This window comes from Fopius arisanus, unplaced genomic scaffold, assembly GCF_000806365.1.
Source record: "Fopius arisanus strain USDA-PBARC FA_bdor unplaced genomic scaffold, ASM80636v1 scaffold00004, whole genome shotgun sequence".
In the NCBI taxonomy this organism is placed as follows: domain Eukaryota; kingdom Metazoa; phylum Arthropoda; class Insecta; order Hymenoptera; family Braconidae; genus Fopius; species Fopius arisanus.
Genome location: NW_011887743.1, coordinates 860391 through 884579, shown reverse-complemented (window position 1 = coordinate 884579; position 24189 = coordinate 860391). Strand labels below are relative to the sequence as shown.

General features: G+C 43.8%; 1 protein-coding gene across 5 annotated transcripts in view; it reads right to left on the bottom strand.

Moving 5' to 3' along the window:
• bru3 (bruno 3) overlaps positions 1–24189 on the bottom strand; it is a 253996-nt gene that overhangs the window by 113301 nt on the left and 116506 nt on the right. Inside the window, exon 1 of one of the 5 annotated variants that reach the window (XM_011312707.1) lies at positions 6370–6519. The exons of 3 other annotated variants lie outside the window; for them this stretch is intronic. The gene's annotated coding sequence lies outside the window, so the exon portion shown is untranslated. Of the gene's footprint in view, positions 1–6369; positions 6520–24189 lie in introns of those variants that run through there. One more of the 5 variants, XM_011312742.1, reaches the window with a different exon arrangement.

Sequence of the window (24189 nt, the reverse complement as noted above, 5' to 3'; positions counted from 1 at the left end):
TCGCTGGATCTAGATGTGTCGGGGGTGTTGCATGGATGGACTGGTGATTTATCAGCGTGGGATGTCCAAACTTTGCATACGCCAAAGTCAATGTGTTGGTGACCGAGTTGGAGGTGGATGCGAAGGGCGAACCTTCTGCCAAAATACAACGAATCGAGTCCGGGGGCACAAGACCGAAAACCATTCGTCCTTTTCACATGTCGGAATTTGTCACCGTAGGAAAAAACTCAAGTCAAACAAAATCTTCATTAAAATTTTTTTCAAAATGAAAATCTCTTATTTCTCTTCCGTTCTACTAAAAACTACTTGGTCGTTGGTTTTTTCCACCGAAAAAAAATCTCGAATACACAGTTATGACCGAATATAAAAAAACATGAATCCAAGTATAACCGTAAAATTTCCCGGGGACTGGTGTTTTTTCCGCATGCAATGTTAAACGAGAAAATCGGCGTGTTTACATGCGTCCCCCATATACAAAGCGGAAAGTTTAATATCGCTCGACAAACAGAATGAGCGCATGTAAAATTCCAGGTTTGGGGACAGGGCGGTGAGGGGTTGATGGTGGAACAGGGGGTTACCGGAAGGTGTGAGATGAACAGAGCGATAGGCGAGTTGAGGAGGGAGAGGGCGTAAACGTTCTGCCGATATTAATGCCGGCAGGTGTGGATAGGCGTTTCCCCTATATATCCTCCCCCTCATCACCCCCCTCACGATCCCTATTCGCCTGCTTCCTTCCCACCGATGACGCTCTATTTGCGGACTCCAATTACAAAACAAACAAGCTCCTGCGACGGGAGTTATTGCGCGGAGCACCGATATTTGCATAAACGCAATAACGCTACCTACCTCAATGGTATCTGTTATTCGTTGATACATCGACCATTCGATTAGAAAAAATTATTGTTGGACCTTTAGATCCGATGCGTTCTTACATCGCAGTCGAATATATCTCGTTAATATTGCCAGTGCATTTCATTTGGCTAACTATACCTGCGCTAGCCAATAATTTATCGATGAAAATTCAAGAGGGATACGTGACAGCCACTGAGAACGTCATTCTAGCATTCTCCAGATGTGGAAAGTTTATCGTAGAGATAGGAAAAGAGAGAGTACTGGAGGAAAGATACAGAAGGGAGAGAGGTGTGAGAAGAGTTGAAAATCGATCTCGTTAAAAGTTTCTCTCGCGGGACGGCGGCACTTTTCAGAAGGACTTATAAGTGGAGAGAATGGGAGACAAGTGGACACTGCGATATGGGCATTGAACAGTTGATGATAACCAGGATCCGAGATTTGTCGAATTTGACAGTTGATGACAATCCACCGGCTGTGGTGAATGGAATTGGCAAGATCTGTGATGCGATTGGTCAAGCTCATGCATTTTCTGCATAATGAGATCGGCGCAACGGGGAAATGTCCTCGTCGGGTGGTTGTGTACGAAATTTCAGGGGTATTGCACTCGGAATGATAATCGGCCATGCAAAGGTACGCCGCGTGGAATTTTCCTCGGAGCCCGGTGGAAAATTTGATTTGCAAATTTTGTTAGAGTACAAGAGACTAGTGTGCGTCCTCCTGGCGTATACAACCTCAACGATATATAGTAGATGAGACACGACCGCTCTTTCGGCGCATAACATCACTGTTTCGTGCTGTCGAGAAAAGGCTATAGGACGACATTTATCCTTTACCACGGGGGGAACCCAACGTATCTTTTTCCCAGAGGACGCGTGGCCGAGAAAAAGCACACGGCATGAATTTTAATCTAGGGCCGCAGAGACGCGTTGCTTTACCGAATCTCTCACTTTTCACCGTCCCTCATACGACTTCCTCTCTAACGTAACAAAATTCTAAAGTTTCTCGTTTGCACCGAAAAAAATGTCTAATTCTAATCGATTTTCTACTTGATTGGGCACAATTTTTTTAAACGCGATGGCAATAGATGCCGCATATGCCATTCATCTTCATGGGTTTGAAGGTTTACGTCAGGAGACAATAGAGTTTTCCACATTCTCTCCGATGTTGCTCACGCATCCTCACCAAATACCCAGTCAATCCTGACAGGCAAGTGCTATTAGTTTAGTCTTCGCCCTTTGAACAAGTTTTCTCTGGTTCTTTCCCTTGACAAGAAACTGATGGCTAACCGACATGGGGTATATAGAGGGTTTTCGAGGAGAGGTGAAATGAGGAAAACAAGGAAAACGTGAGAATGGCGAGTGAGAGAGAGAAAAAAAAGAAAGCGGTCTGGAAAATTTTTGACGCTGGAACAAATTGCGAAAAAAGAACTCTGACCCTATCCCATCCTTCAACCCATACCCAGTGAAGAGTGACTTTCCATCATGCATGCTTCAAGGGGGGAGAGATTTTCAATTCGTAGGGAGGGAAAAAATTGGGTCGGGAATGAAAAGAAGGTGGCACAAGGCTGTGGGTTGGTGAAGGAGAGAAAAAAAAAATCATCGGAACGACGTGAAAGACTTTTGATGTCGCGCCACCCTACGTCGTGGCAATCTAGAGCGACCCCAGGAGGAAAGAGTACGAGGCAGGTGATGGGACGAGGAGAAAAGGGGATCGCACGAGGGGGGTGAGGAATTTGCAAGCCAGATTGAAATTTTGAAATTTAAATTTACCTCGGAACTCGAACTTAAAAAGTACGGCGTGGGATGCAAAAGATGGATTCTGGTGGAGCAGAGGGGAATTACGACCGGACCGAGAACAGGAGACTGAATGTACTTCACTACAACTCCTGCTAATTACCAGATAATTTTACTCGGATGAGAAAGAAAAAAACGAACAAGTGAGTGAAGAAGGAGTGGATTATGAAATTACGGGTTTAGAATGAATTTGGAGAAAATGGAAATAGTCATTGAAATATTGACATCATACAATGCGCGCTTCCATTCCTAGTAAAAAAAAAACACAACTTCGTGATGGTGAGAGTTCTTCGGCTTTTCGGTGTTACCCTTAGTGCTCCCATTCATACTTCCTTCCCTACTCGCCCATTTTTTTTCTATCTCTCTCAAACTTTTAGATATTACCATTCATATCCAAAATTACGTTTCATTGATTTGAAGAGCTTCCAGATTTAAATGCACTTTGAATGAATAAAATACGGACTTACGAATATGATCGGCACTTGAAATTCTACTCACCTGTAACAGAAAAGAGAGGAGAAATATTACTAGCGTATTCATATTATTGGGTTTACATTCATAAAGTGGAAATGTACTTGGCCTAACCACTTTATATTCAAACTAATGACCGCAGATATGGTTTATATGGTTTATACTATTGGTTGCCTCGAGTGTCAGTGTAGCACACCCCTCCCAAAGTCCTTGTCTACCTCCGTTAAGCAGTACCATAGAGGCACCACCATAACCGAGTATAATTCAGTCCAAGCACTGGTATGTACAGTACCATCTCCTCCATTCTCCCTGCTATGTTGGCCTCCTCTTACTCTACCCTACTTGTACCACTATATCCACGTCGCAATACACTCAGGGTCCATAATGCATTGCATATACCCTTCGAGTGATACACCGTTTATGTACATGTGCGTATGCATCTAATGTATTTAACGCGACGGTGTATGTAAGTTACCGTGATGGAGCAACAAAGACAGGGAAGGGATATTCGCCAGGGTCTGCCGTGAATTTCATTACATCCCGAGTCACCAGTAACGCAATGTAAGAGGTTTCAGGTTCAAGTTGCTATGTGCATTGTATATATTCTATGTGCTGACCTACATCGACGTCATGGGGTACATATCGATTGATCCGGAAACTGAGACCTGGGGGGAGAGCTTTTGCCTGTTGTTCCCGAGAGGATTCAGTCGCTGTTGATTATTTAATAATTATGCATATAATTATTATCTCCGTCGTGTGAAAATTGGAGAGTTTAGATGATTTGCAGAGGGTGGAAGTTTCGGATCTTGGGAGAATCTTTGAGGTTTTAGAGCGCGTTCGAGCGGACTTGTCTAGTAGATCCGGCGATTACGGTCAGACGCCCAAATTCAGTGGAACCCTCCGAAATTTAGCAACACAACTCCTCAAGAATATATCAGCAGCGTGAATTGGCTTCTTTGAGGCGGCCTTTCACCAGAATGATCAAACACCCGATTACAGAAATGTATGTATCAAGCGGCGAGTGTACCTCATGGTCAAACGGACCTCCAATAGCCAGAGGGAGACGATTTGGTCGAGGTGTTGAAGGAGAGTTGCTCCCGAGAAATGAGGTTCGAAAGTAGGATACGTGAAAAGCGTCGTACGACGCGATATATCTTTCTTGGGTACGTGTTCTGAATCCGTATGGGGTTAAAGTTGGATTTGTAACGTATTTTTCACCGACGCGGAAATAGCCCATGCATGCTGAAGGGTAAGAATGGAGGTGTGGGCAGAGGCTGGGGAGAATATACACATGGAAGTGAGATAAAATTGTCGGCGGGGCACACTTTGTAATTTCCTATCGTTTAACTCAGCTTCTCACTCCCTTTTCTACGTGTGAATGAAGGCATTTCATTGCTATCGGACTTTTAACAGGTTGGAGATAACCGTTATTGAGCTCTACTCATTTTTTATTCAATTATTCACAAATAATTCGTACTTTGACATTTGAGAGTTATCAATTGCTTTTATGGGGTTTGAAAATTTTAATTTTCTACTTGAAATTTCTATTTTTGTGACTGCTTTTCCAGAGAATCATTAGCCACACGTGCACAAGGTACACCTGTCAGTGACATATGTACATATTCCACAGACATAACGTGAGGCCTGTGGCACAGTGGCACGATGTTGTCTCCCTGGATTTTGTATTCTACCCGTTTCACCCGGTGGATGACCATGAGTACCAGGGGGCCATGTGCCTAACCCTTCGTTTTCGGGCGAATCCGAAATATAAGCCACGCACGTACCATTTAAAGTAGAGAGTACGAGGATAAGTGGCCGCATTGCGTACATAACTTGTACCCGAGCGAAAAAAAAAAGTAACAGCGATTTCCAACTGGGGCCCGCACGTATATCACCACTTACACATTTTACGAGAGCTACAAAAAATGGGGTACAAGTGTTTAATGTTAAACTCGAAGCCAAGTGATGTGGAAGAATAAGTGGACACGCACTGGCTCGTGAATAAAATTCCATAGAATTTTTTACCCCGGAATTGTTATGTCTGAAAGCGTTTACCTAACGTTTTACTGGAGCAATTCGGTAGTCGAGTTTTATTTAGGACGAGTGGACAGTCATTTAACGGGTGCAACCCTAGTATTTTGCCCGCCTCGATTCTGATATTGTGTAACCCAGCGATGAGTACGGGGATAGAGTTCGCGAATTGTTTGAAAATGGACGCACGGCGGTTTGAGAGCTCCCGGAATATCGTATGCGCATATTTAGCGCGGTATATTATTTCAAAACACAGCGGAAAATTCACTGTGCATACCAACCCTCTTGTTTTGCCAGGACCAAACGAATTTTACGATTAAATGGAATTGTGTGGCCCTTATGCTTTCTCCCACAGCTAAACACAATATTCGTCGAACTGCTCCCCGTTTATTTCTCCCTCTTCATCATTTACATTTTTCTATTTGAGTTCAATAAAAAAAAGAGCCAACATCTCCATCCCGGTTATTTGAAAATTACCAATATTTCATTCTCGTCGTCCACAGATTAATCATTTGCCGATATCATTCTTTTTCGAAACCCTAAGCGGTATATTCAAAACGATAATTGGTACATGAATAAAGATGAAGTTGAGTTTTACTTATTAAATTCATTATTAATGTATTCAAAACAGGCATCGAACGAATGAATCCGATGATATGCAAATAGCCATCGCCGTGAAAACACAGTTGCCCTCTCTCTTCTCATTCCGTATATCCTCATACAATTCGTTTTTCTCTTATCCTCTTTCACTACCAGTTATTCTTCTCATTATTTTCTTTTCGCTTTCTTGGGGAAAAAGGTTGAATCCCTTCTTCTCTAATTTTCCTTACCGCGACCCCATTTGCTAATTCCAGCGGTGCAGAAGTACCAGACCCCCCACCAAGTGGGTTAAGAAAATCGCCCAGAAGTTTTCCATGACTCTTGTTCTCATGCTTTTAGTGGTTACGCAATTGAATCTAATGGAAATTTTCTATGATCACCTCTCAAATTCCTCTCGTCGATTTCTTATTTGTTTCCCCTTTCGCCCCTCATAAATATGACATTAACAAGTAGAAATGGTCTGAATGGTTTTACCACGCATCGAGTTCCCCGTGCCATCCCCCTGAGACGATAAAAAAATGACAATAATCCGTGGACAGTGCACGTGGACACCCCCACACACTAATCACTAAAAAAAAATGAAAAATAATAATCTGCTATGGACAAATATAGTGCTGCTAACCTATGATCCATAAAACTTGATCCCAGCTCGTGGCTAACGCGTGTTGATGCAGGATGTCTGGTCTCAGTGGTCAGTTGATTCAAAAGCTGCCGATTGACGGCGACGTGTCCCCTCTCGCACGCGCGCTCCTCGTGTTGTTCCCCCCTGAACACCCCCACGTCGTTATGTCCCTCAATTTTTTTTAAATCAACTAATACTTCGATCTCTTATCGTCGTACGTTTAAATGATTGCAAATAAAATCACGCCCCTATCTGCATACATACATGCATACACATGTATACGCATATATGTACGAGATTATCGGTTGTTTATCACGACTGATAACGAAGTTGAATGATGATTTATCAATGAAGACAAAGGTGAATAGACCATTTGTCACACAGCGTAGAATTTCTCTCTGAATTAATAAAAAAATATTGTTGAATTATTATTGTTTAAAATACACGGGCTTTACACTGGGCGCAGCGTGGCGGCGAGTCGGATAGCGGACTGGCGGAGAGAAACTCTCGTACGGTCCTTAGGGGTTGGTAGGAGGGGGGCTGGTAAAGAGGGAACGCGACGCAACGAGGGGGGGATTGGAGGAAAATTTTCCGTCGGCGGAAGGGGCAGTTGGTGGGGCAACGTTGTTCAATGGTAGAACACCTAGACGGTGGTGAGTTTGTACGGGTAGAGCGGCAGTGGTAGCATCAGTGGTGGCTGAATACGTATAGCAAAAGGTGTCCTCTGATATACGCATACAGAGCCTCTGAAAGATAGCAACAGGCGGCTGCCGCTGACACCGTCTAACCTCTGTTGTATAGATATAGGGGATGATCGAGCTTGTGTTTTAGTACTACCTTCGACCGCACCACGTTCCTCCATAGGGTGGCGCGGATGTCGAATTTTCAACTGACGTCATAGCGGGAGCCTACGTGACGTAGGCGTGGTCACGGATGCGCACTAACACCTTGGCTGTCACCGTTGTCATAGTGACGGCTTGACGATGCCAGGCGTTTTGGCGTCGTCGCCTGAGCCAAACCCCTACCTAACGCGCATCTACCCCCCTCTATCCACCTACTCACACACACTCTAGTCTACTTTCACCACACACCACTCTACCTGCCAACTCTTCACCCCCTCCGAGCCCTTCTTTTTTTTTCTCCTTCCTCACTCTTTTCCAACATTTTCTCCCCTACTACACTTTACCAGTGAAAGCAACCTGCTTCCCTTGTCTATGTCACGGGACACATGCGCCTCTGAATTCACCATGGACACTAGTTTCTTTTGTTTTGCACTTTTTTCCTTTTCTTCCTCCTTCTCCTCATTTTGGGGGGAGTTTGTTGGTACTCTATTGATGTTGCATGGCTTTTTTTTTGATTCTATGAATATTAAGAATTGATGGATGAAATACTATCTTTCCGTGTCAGCGCATTTGTCAGAGATGCTCGATGGTATCAATATCGGGATAGAATAAAACAGTGAGAACTGTTTGAATTCTGGGATGAAGCGAATTACGAGAACTTCGGATTAGTTGAAATGATGGAGTGTTTTGATGGGCTTCTATAATTCTCGATCAGTCTAGGTCGGTAGCACCCGCTGCCACTCGCCTGGAATTCCAAATTATCCTTCTCCAAGTGACGGCTGATGGAGAATTTTTCCAATTCAATTCATCTATTTTATTGGTTTACAAAGCGCCAGAGGTTGAACGTTGGTCCAGACAATATTGAGACATGAGATATGTCATCGTAAAGTATGATGTTATGCTTGATGAAGATGGGCGAAAGCCTGACGTAACATGACGGTTATGATACCCCAGAAGAGGTGTTTCAGTTTGTTTCAAATACACTGTACAGACTACATTGGAACTCAACCACCCGAGACCAACAGTTTCTGGTTATATCGGCGGGCTTGAGGGACTAATGAGATTCTCATGTACTGTGGGAGTGAATTACACTGCGGTCAAGACAAACCACCCTGTTGGATGCTAGTGTCTAGAATAACCCTGTGTAGAGATGTCAAAAGTCATACCTCATATCAAAGCCACGAGAATGAGATGAATTAAGACTCTCCGATTCAATTTTCCGCGCGAAATGGACTCCTGTGTACACATGGTTTCCGTGGATGACGCGATCAAAGCATACCAATTAACTCGGCGAGTGGATTAGTGTTGGTACATCATCACGAGAGGATGTATACACATCCCCTGAATATCCGATCGGGCTTTACAAAAGTATAAGAGGCTTCCGGCGTTCAATGTACGCAATAGCAGGTATTCCCGTAACGTGCACTGAACGGAATATAATATTCATGATTTGGCTGTGCAAGTCGAGAGTATATTAGGTGCACTCGACAATGCTTCCCCGGGAAAACATCGAATTTGGAAATGCTTTGGCCAATAACCGAGAGTTCATTGTATATTGTAATGGAGGATCTGTGTTGAGACCCGGTATTGTCGGTATCGTGAGAATGCGCTGTCCTCCAGCACCCACCAGGAATCCCTTTTTATCAGTCGAACCCTTGAAAATTCAATATAAATTCTGATCAAACATACCTGCGTTTTTGCAAATATCGCGGATAGCCCTTGGGCGGGCAACGCAGTTCAAAGTATGCTTTTCAGTAGTTTTCTTCTCTTTTTCCTTTGAAGGAGGTACATCCAGGAGATAATGCCTCAGGCGAATCGACCGGATCAGACGTATGGACTAGGATGTTGGGTACAAGCAGAAGAGATTTTGCTTTGTGACACAGATATTCCGCGTATTCCGGGCCCACGTAACTCCGACGAGGTGTCCTTTCAGCGATATTCCTCTTACGTGACATCTTTCTATTACTTTGTGCGAGAACTTCTGCGCCTCGAGATGTGGCCGTGAACTTCAGCCATCATTCGTTTACCAACTCATTGACTTTTTCTCGAGGTATTTCAAAGCTTGTGGAAGAGGGAATTAGATGTTCGGTACGTCATCGTGGCTTTGAATTCAGGAGATATTGGGAATTGTCAGTGAAAGTGAGAACCTCTTTGGAGAAATCCCCTCTAACGCGAGAATGAGGAGAGATGAGAAAAGGATGAAGTATACACGACTAGTAGGTGCTTTGCCCCGTAAAATGACCTGTCACTCGCGACACGTCCCTCCTTCAGCACCCCCTGCCCTCTACTCAGCTCAACTTCGTCTTCTCGTTCTTTATTGTTTTTGTTTCATTTACTTCAGCTTACCATTCAAATCCTCGAGGTTATTTGAGCATAGCGCAGAGTCGTTAAACTGACAACGTAAGACGCTCTAAAAAAAATGAGTGTCAACTTGGGTCATTCACATCGGCAGCACAAAAACTAAAAGATGAAAAAAAAAAAAACGGACGGTACGAGGTCTAGTCCCAGCAGATGTTCGACTTTTGCCGATACGTTTGCTACACATCCTCAACATCCATATCTCGCGCCCTGACATCTGCCAGAACATCATCGGATTGCTCCTTCATTGTCAATTCTATTTCTGTTCGGAAAAGAGGAATAAGGGACAGACCTGGGGCTCTTTGAGTGGAAGCATCTCCATGTGACACAGACACCTGCACTCGACACTCGATTTTTCCATGCCCGAGCCATTGTTCTCAGCAAGTGTAAACTACAGACTTCAATAAGCTTGCTCGCCACGTACTACCAAGACAACATCTTCGAATATTGCGTAGACTACAGCATCTCTGAAAAGTTACCTCGGCATGGATATCACCGTAATCGTCGACGCATACAGGCGTTCTACGTTCTCAATTTCTTCTCCACCTCTACCAAGTTCTTTGTGGTTGTGCTACAGGACACGCTCATGTAACGACTATGCCCGAGACGCCCACGTAACGTTGTAAGCACAAACCAGAAACGCAGGGGATAGCAGTCTGCCAAGGTTTCAGGCCTTGTGCTCGTTACAAACTTTAGACGCGGCTACGTGCATGCATGTTATTACATCGTGGGGACTTAGCCCTAAGCTCGCCTACAAACACCGCGTCCTGAGCCCTCTCTACGACGTACACAGAGGCGATACTACGGAAGCTACCAGCGGTGGCAAGTTTTAAATTACGTTTAAACTCTAATGGATGTCACCAAGGCATGAGAGGCTTTCCGTGTCGCTTAAATAGAAATCAACTTTTCTGCATTCGGATGGATTATTTATGCATTAGTCCTACGAGATTTTATGAAATGATTGTATAGGTCAGTAATGGTGGGGTTTGAGTGTACCGGAAGAAACAAAATTAGGAGTAAAAAAGACTTGATGTCTTTCCCCTTTGTGAGCAGCACTACCTTCACGCAGATCCATTTGATTGACATATACCGTGAATTCTCCCTAGCCTTTCCAACATCCTATGCTCTTCGTTCTTCTTCTCACAACTCGCTTCAGGAGTATCTTCCAGGCTGAGCTAATTTAACGCTTCGAGATTTCCAAGCTCGTCTTGCAATCTGTTTTCCTAAGAACAGAGATCCTTGTCTCACTATTTATTATGGTGGAGAGATGAGCCGCTCCGTCAGAATTCGATTCACAAGCCCTCGGCGGAACACCTTGAGGTAAATAAATCATCCACCATGAGTGGAGTGACGGCTTGTTGGGAAGCATAAGTGAAACTTCATACGTCTTTTTTTAACGAGGTTCTATTCTGTGGCATGGAGACCACCACAAAATACATTTCGATGGAAATATATAAGTCCTTCTGAATAGTGGAGGAGTGCACTCTCCGTACAAATCAACTTATCGTCGCCGTGAAAAATAGAAAATTCAATATTGTTGGATAAAATCGCGGTGGTTGTTCATGACGGTAAGAAGAGGTTAGAGCAAGGTTGAAAGGTAGAGTGGAGAGGCACGTATGAACTGTCTGTCAATTCACCCATCAACAGTGGATAATTAATTGTGCCAAGATGACTAGTGATGGAAGGAACTCAGAGGAGTTGCTCATTGAATAGAGCTCCTAGAGATTATCAGAAGATTATTCATCAAACGAAGTTGAATTATTAAATTATCGATATCACGTCACAGAAGTTGATGCTGAGATTCCATGGAATTGTGCGACGTTGCCTCGGGGGAAAAGCGGATCAGACCATAATCGATGAAAGAGGAAATTGGATTAACGGGGGATTATGATGTGTGATTTCAGAATGATTTCTCCTTGATTCGAAAAAATTTAATAATCGCGTAGCAGCGGTGTTGAACGGTTTTTATACAAAGAATAACAGCATTTTACTTCAAGTGGTCAGCATTGACGCGTAAAATTACCAGGTGGAGCGTACTAAGAGCGGTTTAAAAGGATCTCAGTGAATATTGAGTGGGTGAGAGAACGCGAACTATGCTGAGAAGAGGATAAGGAAAGCGAGGGAAGGGTGGGTGGGAGAGAAAAAAAAAAGCGGCAGAGCTGGAGGTACCTAGTGAAAAGAAAGTACGCGAGAATATAATATATGTATAGTACTGGGGAAACATGGTACATTTACGTTCGTGCTTGAGTGCGGACGGGGGCGCGATAAAAGATTCTACCATGCACTGGACAAGAGATTTTTGAGTGGCAAAGAATAGGAAGACCAACAGTGGTGAAGCAGGGTGGGCGCTGGCTATGTAAATGAAAGAATATATTCAGTTTGGAGATGGAAAAATGGTATGAAAAATCTTTAGTGGATTGTGGGGGGCACTGGATGAGGTTAGGAGACAGGCAAGGATGAATGAATAAAGGAAGGACGATCAGGCTCAATTGAGTGTACACTCGAATGGCTTATAGATATCCCCTGGTTGATAAAATTTTTATTCTCAAAGCGTCCTTGTCAACACCATACAGAGTTGACTGTTTTCTTTCATCGTTCTTTATCCAGTGAACTAGTAGCGAACTTTGCGAGAATTTTTATATTGCAAGGAGGTGCAAAAGGAGAGGTGAAAATATCTATGAGAATTCCGCAATGTAAGGTGGAAAAAGGCGGGAGGGTAAGAGAAATGTAGTGCCAACAGTGTCGTGTGGTTATATGTCCTATTCTCGGATGGTATGTGAAGCCAGATCGATACATTCTTCCACATCTCGAGTTATCAAGGCGCAACTTGGCGATGGTCGAGGACAAAAATTGTCTCCGACAATCTCGCGGATAGATTTAATATCGATCATTATATTTACTCGGTACACCTCGGCATCAAACGTGTATACCTCAGGGCGAATAATGGTACAAGCTCGGTTATAATCAGCTATCAGTCCTTCTTCCTGAACTATGGCTGTCTTGCTTATATCAGCCCTTCTGTCCTCTCATCTCTCCTCCCTCTCCACCCTCCTCTTAACATTACCTCTGAGAACACCCTTAGGAGCTTTATGGCTACACTCGCACCCGGTAGAACTTACAGAGCCTTGAGGCTACAGCCGAGCTAATCCTAATTGTTCGGCAAAACTTTTCAAATACCGTGGGGGTTCGATGTGTGTTCGTGGGGTTAAGTACCGTCCGAGGGATTTGAAAGGGAAACGTGTTGGAGGAAGATAGAACGCTGAGGGTTTTGGGGATAGAGAGTTTGGATAAGCAGCCAATGCGCTACGATGGGAATATCGTCGTAGCATTCAGCTTTATTAACTTTCGTTACGTGATGAAAGTTCGACCTAATTCGCGGGAGAGCTGTAATCGTTTTGATTGGAATTTCGGAGGTTTTCACCTTGGAAACTTTTCAATTACCACTGGTGATGGTTTAACGGAATCATTCTTGATTGTCTTGCATTGCGTTTCATTGGTTGGATGTTGGGTTAAACGGAGAGATGGAATTGGGGGTTTTCGTAGATTCGATGTGAGGCGTGCGATTGTGAACAAGGATTAGGACAGAGGTCGCCGAATGATGGTGGTGAATTCACGATTTACGCATTGAGTTGGACTTGGACACCGGTGTTGTCGGTTTATCGGTACTAAAGTCCATACCGGTAAACGACTATCCACCCTGGGGCACCTGGGACACGTTTAGGAATGCAGTTAAAGTTACATACATGCGCGCATCATGCTCGTTCTGGTCTTCTACGTGAAACTTTATTTTGCTTTTGAATGTCACATCGCTTGGATACGAACCGAGACTTTAAACCGCACTGAATTCTTGATAATGAGCTTCCCCCGTGACTTTTTTCTATCCACATGCCAATGGATGTGAAATATGATTATATCGCGCGTTCACAGAGTTGAGGTTAGTATTAACGACGGGAACGGGGCCAATCGCCGAATATTTTGTTGACAACGTTAACACGTCAAGTAACCCGAAGTGAATGGATGGGGGTACTAAGGAACGAGGGTTCAACCAATATATTTTCGCAACAACAGCGTATACACCGTCGGTGCTCTTAGACATTGGCGTGCGCTATCGCGCGCGTTTGAATGCAATATTGTCGACCATAAAATAGGTGTAAAACTGTTTGAACACTTTCGATGTACATGGGTCTTGTTGTTGAGCTTTACTCGACAACTGATAGGCGAAAACGAGACCTGGAGGGTTCGAGGGGCCATCGATGTAATATGTCTGGCGAGGAATTTTTACGGAACTTGAATGGATGAAACGAGTGTCGTACATTTGCAAGGAAGAATTAAATCTCAGGGACTACAATCATAAAATGCATCCATCTTGTAAAATCATTGCAAAACCATTCTCCATTATCCAAAATCAATCACAGCATGATAATGTCATATCATCAAATAGCGATTCTCCCCCCTGAAGGTCGCGTAATTGGATACAGACGTAACCACCCATCTTCTTTTCGGCCAGCCTTCTTTATGCTGCCTACTATGGACCTGATGTACAATCCCTCTCTCATGATTCGCTGTTTTCTGGCTCGTGCCAGAATCCACAGTGGGAGGGACATTTGGCTGCTTGCCAGACACTGATAAGACTGAAATGTGTGGCGCCTAAAGGCGGATCCCAAAATGCACCTTTAATTCAATTGACTCGTTCTTCATATCTATCTTTTTTCCTCCCATTCTGAAAAACCCGTGTTTAATAGAATTATAGGGGAGGATAGGGTAGTGGACAGCTTGTGGTCTCGTACGAATGAGATACAGAAGTGGGATACGATATTGTTGAGTTATTCGAGGGAAGCCGAAAACCATTCGATAAATCAATGGAATATGGTAATGTCGGCAATTTCAATAATTTAAATATGTATGAAGGACAATGGAACAATCTTGAAAGGTAGGGGATGTGATGGTGTAGCACTGAATCGCGTCTAATGAGACGATTCGACTCCCGTGGGGAAACCACCGGAATGGCAAAGAAATATACAAAGAGTCCTGTCGAGCTTTCTTTTATGTTTCGTTACGTCATTTATTTGACAAAAAACCGATGCTTGTACGTGGAAATAACATGGAAAGAATACCTCGAGACTCGATGAAAAAGAGCGAACAGATTTGACAGTGAATAAACACAATACAGTCAATTTCATCCGAACCAATTTGCGAATTGAAATTATTGTAACTGTTCCCTTTCTCGAATAATTATTCCATCATGTATTTATCCAGCTGTTGCATCATTTATTGCTTCAATTACCCGTATTATCAGTGACAAATCGGCGATGGATTTGCAACTCATCCATTTTACCATCGTTTCATGGTTTTTATTTTATCGACTCAACGTGTTTCTTGGATTCGGTGCAATTATCCCTCGATCACGTAGTTAAAAAAAAAACCAAATAGCCGTAGCTGAAACAGGATAAAGCACGCACTAGACCAAAACTATCCAACAACTTTGTATCGCCCTTGGAGAGTTTCACTCGGACCCATCATTAATTGCGAACGTGATTGGTCCGTTGTCCTCACATTAACGATAAAGCATTGGATGATTTCTCTGTACAGTGGCGTATTGAACATCAATCGGAGGAGATTCCTCATAATTGGAAGAAATGGTAGAGTGATTTGCGCCAACGGCACGTACCGCTGCACAATACTGATTGTTCGTTAAGTAAGTAAACAGAAGTTGAAAAATGTGAAAACTAAAAAATTGGACAAACTCATGGCGATGACATGTTGAAATGGTCACGTGGCAGAGGTCTGTTGTGTGACTAATGAAAGACGACAGAACAATTGTTACAGACGTATAATCGAGTTTCACTGATTCCGTCGTCACTGTTCACGGTCATTAGTTTTATTTTCATTGGATATACGACCACAGGGTCAGTTTGGTTGCAGCTATAAAGAGGTGGGTGGATTATTGGTGGACAGAGTGAAATGCTGACTATTGGTGATGCGCACAACGCTAACGAGCGAATCGTATATAACGAGTCGATGGTACCTATGGGGCTACGATTGACTAGAATGATGGTAATCGATGAGCACACTCATGCCATCGTATTCAACAAACTCCGGCATGATTTTTACCCCCTCATCCTTCTCACCTCGATCTCTCTCTTATTTTTCCATCGCCAGGCCATTTCAACGCGTCTCATCGTGTGAAATATTTGCACTATCGAGACAGACCAATCGAAATTCCTCCTATACGTGGTGAGGAAAACCCACCGGGGGAATAGAGAATGAAAATTCACCAGCCACACGAATCACGATCATCCTCACCTCGGATTTTACCCCATCATCCTCTCGCCTGGATTTTTATTCAGCGATATTTCTCAGGAGTGCCAATTCTTTTCAACTATCTCCAACTAATTTCGGGGTTAAGTAATTTAAACACAGCGAGGAGCAATTAGGAGGGCTTTTGTAATGTTGGAGGCCTGAAGGGGTGATTTAAAGTCCAGCGGTGTCTGAAGAATAAAGCGAGGGGAATTGGGAGGTGAATCAAGAAGGGAGATAGGTGGTATCGGCATCGGTGTGGCGGCCTAGAGGAAACGGATCCTCTTTGTGGGAGGGGCAGGTAACTTCTGGCAAGTTGGCCATGCTCGGTACTTTGTACCTATGTAGTTTAGCTACGGTAAAACGAAGGAGCCCGTGCCACTGAAATATGTACAGGGATGGAGAATTTATGGGTAGACACCTGGTTAATGCTCACACGAACTTGTCTAGGAAATTTACATACGCGGTTGTACAATTTTTTACCACTTCCATCCCTGAGGTGCGCTTGACTTTTTCCGACATCTCTGCTCTTTACTTCATTGGAGATTGCTTATCGCCAATAATATAACAGGCAAAAGTAGGCGGGAAGAAATGGCTAAGGATTGCGCCATTTGCGAGGGTCCTTGTATTACATCAGTTGCCGATGAGAGAGGGAGAGAAAGAGAAAGAGTGAGAGAGAGAGAGAGAGAGAGGTAGAGAGAATGGGGGATGAATGTAAGGATAAAAGAGTGTGTTGAAAGCGCAGAAAATGAGAGGAAGGAGGTGGGTGAGAAAGCATGGAATATAGGAGAGTGGGTGCGCGGTCTGCTGCATTTTCTATGTTATCGTTGTAGAGGAGGGAGAAGAGGGTTGAGGAGGTACCGCGCGTTGGGACTACGGACAATGGGCTTCCCGTAGCGGATGGCGAGAGAAAGTAAAAATTAACGAGAATTCAAGCTCGGACGGTGCTATTGAAAAATTGCCCGGTGTTGTTTGGGTGTGAGGCACGGGGTTTGAGACTCGTTTTTTTTTTCACGCCCTTCCCTCCCAACTCCCACAGATTTTGTTTTTGTTAGTTGACTTCAACTGCAACTCGCGCAGGCACTCCACTGTTGGGACCTGCCATCCCTCTGACAAACAAGTGAAATAACTCGCTTTCAGGGATTCCGGGGGTTGGCGGAAGAATTGTATGAATTTCCAGGGCTCGGGGCTCATTATACTGCAGGCTGGATAGTGAATGCACAAACATATCGGGATTTTCGTTGATATGTGGAGGTATTTGAGAATAATTACCTCGGGATGGCTATTCCGAAGCGATGATCCGGACATATAGTTCGGAATGGGAAGATGCCGTGAGTTTTGATATCAGCTACTACGCGAGGACACCACCCTACCGACCTCCAGGGGGTTTGTTAAGCCTGCCCACAGAATCAGCAGCACGCTTTCCCCATGGGAATCCGTCGTATCAGCTCCGTGGCACGAGCAAACATGCTCCCGTTACGGGTAGCGGATATGTACGAAGTTTATGGCCTTCCATTTTGCACGATAGAATGTTGAGAACACAGCATGACTGAGTGAGTGAGCGTGCCAACGATAGGAGCTGAGTGTAAATATTGATACCGAGCGTCTAATCGTTCAGGAGCTTCGTTTACTGACATGACGTTATATACATATCGCAGATGACTGATGCAGTGAATTGTCCATTGACAGAGTTCCCATTCATTTTTTTTTATTGGTGACGTGACCGTACGTAGCTAAGTACTCCCGTCAACGTTGATTATTCAATCAATGTCGAGTCATGAAATTTTTTTTCACGTGATAATACGTCTGAAATTCTCAATAACGAATAGATGAAAAGAACGTTAATTGGAAATTCCCTCAAGAGATAAATTACGATGACATGTCCACTGGAATTTCCATGACCCGGTTATGATGGTTAATTCCCACCACTGTACGGACTAGTACTCCACCCTTCATCGTTACCAGTCCCCACTTTTCTATCTTTTGCCTCGCCTTCGTATACTCAATTCCACACACTTCTTCCAATTAGTGTCAGTGATGGTTTTTTTTTTCCGTTTGGATACGAGTTCAGTCAGTGTGAAACATCAGTGCATCGGAGCGTCCCTAATCTTCCTTCTCGATGACCACCCTCTCAATGTTTGCGTTCTTCACGTTTGTTTCTTCAATTTAACAAAGAGCGAATGTTGGCTGGTCTTTGGTATTTTATCTCGAATTCTGGTGATTCAGACTGGAGTTACAAGTGCGACGCACCCATCCGCACAGGTACATATATTTTCTCGCGTGTCCCAATGCATCGGCTGAAATACTTCAGCCACGTAGACTCCGGGGAAATCATGTATGACCTCCTCCATCGGAATCACCTCTCCTTTACACCCTCGTTCATATCCATCGAGTGACCTGATGGTGAAAACATTTGGCCATCTCGCTTCTCTCATCTTTTCAAGAATTAATTAATCAGCGGTTGATTAACTTACGCTTGATTTCACCTAAAGTTGTTCCGTAGATGATAAAATTGTCAGAGGTTAAAAATGATACGAGTGCTTGAGAAGGGATCTCTTAACTATCCCGACAATTCCAAACATGCCGCATTATTATCATGAACTAGTTCATCAACAACTTCTCGGTGAATTGCGTAGATCGAAATAATGAAGATAACATCTAGGAAGTGATCCTCCACGGGAGGCCTTCCATTCACAAGACCCTTTATGCAAATGAATAGCACTGTGAATTTGCGTGGTGAATGGCGCTGCGATTTGGCTCGTAGAGCTTTCCACTTTGATTTATTCAAAAATCAACAATCCTCCGTTAACGAGCTATTACCAATGAGGGGATTGGGGATGTTTTCAAACGTACTTTACCCGCAGGCAATTTGTACACACCATCATATTCATGATTCGAGTGGTATAAGCTCCCTACCACAGGCCAACTCGGAAATTCCGATTGCAAAACTCTTATTCACGGCCACAAATGCCTGTATCACAGCACCGATACATATCCGTCCTCGGAAATTAAAGCGACAGCCACTGCATCACCGCATTGCATTTGATAGTCATACCAGTGTCATAGCCAACGTCATCCTAATTCCGAATAGATAGCAGATTGCAGAGCCCCTCTGTTTCTCATGTCGTACCTCACCCAGTCTTTATTGCCCCAGCGATTCTGCCCCTCGTATCCAACTCTTCTGTGAATCCTATCTGGCTCGTTCCAGGAATCGACCGTGAGTCATTGATGCGCGCACGCGCCAACAATCAACTAACTGGAAGCCCACTGGGAGTATTATGCCAATTAACGTAATTAGTCGGGGATAGCGGCAACGTTTGATTCCCAAGCCTGGACAGCAACCAACTCTCTATCCTCCATCATTGCTCCTACCATTTGGTATATTGTATAATGCCTCTTCCACCGCAGCTTTCATCAACTTTGTCCAGTTTATAGTTTTATCGATATATACTCTTGTTGTGGTGCACCAAGAGCTTCGTTCGTAATAATCCAACCAATCACTCATATTGCCAACTGCTGTGTTAACACACCTGGTTGTTCATGAACTTCACTCAAATGGCAAATTGAAGAGTCGTCAGTTGCATGGCAAAGTTGGTCTCAAATGTCCTTCTGTCTTCAAGTACACGAGATGTATTATATGGCGTCATCGGGAGGTTCTGGAGTGTGTGGAGGATATGCCAGTGTCTCTGTTGGTCTGGTGAGGAGTAAGACGCTGCGTCCAAGGGTTTCGGGTGGGTTACAGGCCACACTGGAGAAGGGAGAGGTGGGTCGATGTGGGTGGAAGTGGGTGGCTAGTGCGGTGGGGTCTGGGCACGACTCGGCCCGTTGGATAGGGTACTCAAGATGCTAGGGCACGTCGAGCCCCTTCATATAGCTTCCATAATCAACTGCATACCACAGTGTTACCAGCGCCACGACTGTACCGTCCTCTCTCGCATATGAATTCTATTTCCAGAAAAAAAAATTTCATATACGAGCTTTCGGTATTACTGGCTCCGTCACGATATAGCTGTTCAGGGTGAGAATATTTCTTAGGGTCGAATTGATATTTTAATTTTTCACCATCATTTATTTTTCTAATGACCGCAAATGTGGACGAAAAATCCTGAGGAAAATAATCTGATGCGTTGAAACCAGAGACGGATTTCAGGGGTTGCGGGTAAGGGAAAAGCGCCCGGTCTGAAATTCATGGGTTGCGGATTGAGTAATTGAATGACAATAAATTTGCATTCGTGTTTATTGTGGGCGGTTTTGAAGCCGCAATTCATGTAGATAGCTGTTCGACATACACGGAAATACCCCAGTGTATTCAGTGAGCTCATAATGACGTAATCATAACACCACGTGATATTCTCGTTACATTTTCTCCCTTACTACCTGACCAAAAAGTCTAGATGTAGTCATTAAATTTACTGATAAATTCTTAATACGAATTATCATGAATATTTCGATCGTCGGAAAAGACCTCACTCATTGCGAAAAAGCTGTGCGGAGGTGGAAAATATAACGATTGCTCTTTGAAGTTGTTGCCACGCTGCTGAGTATTAGCGTCAAGCATTTCTTGGGAAATACTTTCTTGATACCTCTGAAGAAAGAAAATCTTCATTTTCCTCTTTCCAAAGCGGTTTATTGAGATACTCATCATTTTCCTCCAACGTCCTTCATTTCCGAGAAGCCGTGCGATTCATCTGTCCACAAGAGTGGAAGACTTCAGTAATTGGCAGTCAATTGAACTTTCCCAATTCGGAAAATCAAAAAAAAAAAAGTAGAAAAAAAAACCATTTCACAAATTGGAGAAAGGCAGCATGTCCGGTATTTGCAGTTCGCCCACTACCTTCGATTGTTGTAAGTGGCGGGGTTAGCATTACCAGTCGCCAATATTCGAGCTGAAATTCAATTACGCACAACCCAGCATATACAGGATGTAAACTCTGTCCTCTCGAATCCCCATAAAAACTATAAATAAATATTGATACAGAGTTCCCATCCGTGACGTAGACACAGAATATATTCCAATTCACGGTTCTTCCCTATCCCCATCACCATCACTGTTTATCTGTATTCGCATTTAAACTCTCTCGGATGTTGCCGGATGCACCACCACCTTCTTTCCGGCCTTTCCCAATGTTATAGAAACCCCACGTCTGTACCCCGAGGACTTGTTTGCATGGATCCTAACTAAATTTGCCAGCTAGCCTAATTAAGTGAAATTTAATTAATTGCTCCAGGTGTTTGAGCGCTATATACTATTATCAGATCGCAAACGACGGGAAAAAAATTGAATCAACATCCTGTCCCAAACTCGTGCTCCTCAATACTCGATCCGATACTTCGGATAATTCAGCGTATTCCCATACGACTGAAATTAATTCTCCGGAGAAACTGTCTGAGGTGGAAACCATTTTACTCGGATTATTCTGAAATTGAGTGATCAATTTTATCAGAATTCGAGTAATTTTTTTATTACAACTGGATAGTCCGGAAGGGAGGATTTGGAAGGGAAAATACAGCTCCAGGAGTTATGAAGTGTGTGGACACGACGAGCTCGTGCAGCTGCTTTATAAACGACTTTTACCCCGAAGTTTACTGGCATTCATCACGCGGGCTACAACACTTTGTCCCTATAGACCCATCTTAGAATACTCACTTGTTTACCGAAACAGACACGCCGAGTAAAATGAGAAGAATGAGACTACAAGTATAAAAGTCTCACCGAGAAAAACTGACAAAGAACTGTTATTCTACCGCGCACGAGAGTTGGTGAATAAAAACAAGTTACTTCGGGAGGTGGTAAACCTTTTAAAGGGTTTCCGAAAATGGCAGGAATTAATGACTCATATCTCACGAGAAAATAACGATTATTAACTTCTGGCGATTTTATTTCGAAAAAAGTGATGATGTAACGCAATTTTTCAAGCTCATTGTTACTCATTCCGGATGATTGGTTGACACCCTTGATCTCCTGCAAGACTTCCCATCCCGAGATACAAAATATTTCAATCTAGGGTTCAAAACGTATCACGAGATACCCGGGAATAGAGTATAAGCCAAGAGGTGGAAGTGGTTTGGATCAAAGAGGGGAAAAAAAGAGTGGAGAGAACCCACATCGTGGTAACCAAGCGGAGGAACTTTGAATATAAACCCTTGCGAGGAGGTGGTGGCGTATCCCGCATCGATTTATTTTCGTGTTTGTTCGGAGAAGGGAAAAGTTTTGTGGTTTGTCAGCACTTTGAGATTAAGGGAGGGGAGGGGGGAGGGGGGGGGGGGGGGGGGGGGGGGGGGCGAGAGAGCGGGAGCCATTGAAATCTCATAAAGTCCTTACAAATACCTTCATTTGCCCCAGTCGTCCCGCGAGAGAATTTCTCTACTTCTCTTTTTTTTTCGGATGGTGAGAGTTGGCTGCACCAATTGCTCGCTGTGAACGTGAAGCATTAGATAAAGAAGTTGGTGAACGACTGAATCTCTATCAAAGTAGTCAATTTTACAGTTCCAATCACTCAATCTTTATCACATCCTAAAATATTGGTTGGTAACTGCCACTTGTGTATTAGATCATACGTCCTTTTCAATTTGATTGTTGGTAATCCGATTGTACTTGTCCTCTGGTCCACGGGTTGGAGGAGAAAGAGACTCGAGAGCTAGTTGAAGAGGCTTCCGTTCGAACACTAAGCACAGAGGATGAACCAGGATAAACAAGGAAACATCGTTGCACAAGATAGACGGAACGGATGGAGAAAAGGAAAAGGATTTTAAAGGACGAACAAAATACTTGTAGCACTGGTCTTTCAAACTGTTTTCCCCTTTAACTCCTCTTCCCTTGTTGAATGTCCACGACTCGGAACAAACTCGGATCTTTTCAATGCTCCACAACCTGTTCGTCTGGCCCCACCATCAGTGGAGTGATGTTTTGCCTGACATGCTGCGGCGATTCATCTCTCAACGTGGTTTTCGGAGATTATGTTACAGCTTTGGAAAACCATGAGTGGGCATTATGAACTGATGGACGTTAATCTGTATAGGGGGACAAATGCTTCGGGAGCAGCTATACATTCGAGTACTCCATAGGTATATCCGACAAAACCACCGCCATCACGATGTTCTGCTCTCCCTAGAAGTAAATTCCCGTGAATTCCCTCCGATTCTATGGAAGCCAACCTGAAGAGATTTTACAATCCCAACCCGAAAGCTGTGCAACTCTACCCTGCATTGGTACACATAGTGTCTGAATGCCTTCCTCTCATCTCCTTCTAGCTGCCTGGCTTTTAGAACAAATACTTAATCCGAATGGCAGGCATTTGCGTAAGTAAGTGCCCGCCATTCAAAGCAGCCCCCCATTTTACGTTCGGAACTACTTGTCTGACTTTGAATTTCATTTAACTCCACCAGTTCTCGCCCTCCACACACCTCTACACGTGGTGAGAGAATTTTTTTTTAATTTCCCGCTGTATTCTATCCGGTCATCAGTTCGCTCACACCTCGTCTTTCCTCCAGTTCTCTCAGTTCATAGTCTGCATATTCTACTTCAAGTTGTCTATGAAGTGTTGAAGGAAACGTTCTCGCAAGTTTACGCTCGGCATATAGTGTGAAAGCAGTTAAATCCCGAGTTGAGAATTCCTGGGAATCTGAGACAAAGCCCAGGTACATGAGATCCAACGATATAATAATTCTCCTCGCTGGAGATGAATGCAACGAATGGTGGAGAGGGTACTTCTTCCTGTCGCTGCTCTTCAGCCGTAGACGGATGCCCAGATAATTGAGATTTTCTGACTAGTCGATGAAAGGAATGAGGGGACCGGAGACGAAGTGACGTGCGTGTAGCTGATTCGCCTCTCTGGCCCTGGCTCCCATACCTAGGTGAATCCGGCCGGAAGCCAATTCGTAGAGAAGAGGGATATTCCATTTTGCTTGTGATAGAAAGCCGAGAAGAGGAAATAGCAGGAAGGCAAGAAGATAGTTCAGTGTTTAAAGGTTTTGAATGAGACGATATGACAGGTAAGTATCCGAGATAATAACTCGAGATACTATTGTCCCATTTAACTGCGAATGAATGACACATATAAATTCATCCCTGGGATTTATCTTATATAACTTTACATAACGTGGTAATTATCTCCGCGAACCCTTTCGTTACGCAAAATATTCATTTCTATTGACCTTGTTCATTCTCTGAATATGTCTTTATGCCTTCGATGTTCTCCCTGTTCTCTAAAATACCCGTTCCTCTGGACAACACTTTGGATTTGGTACCTTTTCCTGACAGAATGTCACTTGCAACTCCGCGACAAAGACCGAAACGAAATCGTAATTAACCGCATTGAATAAG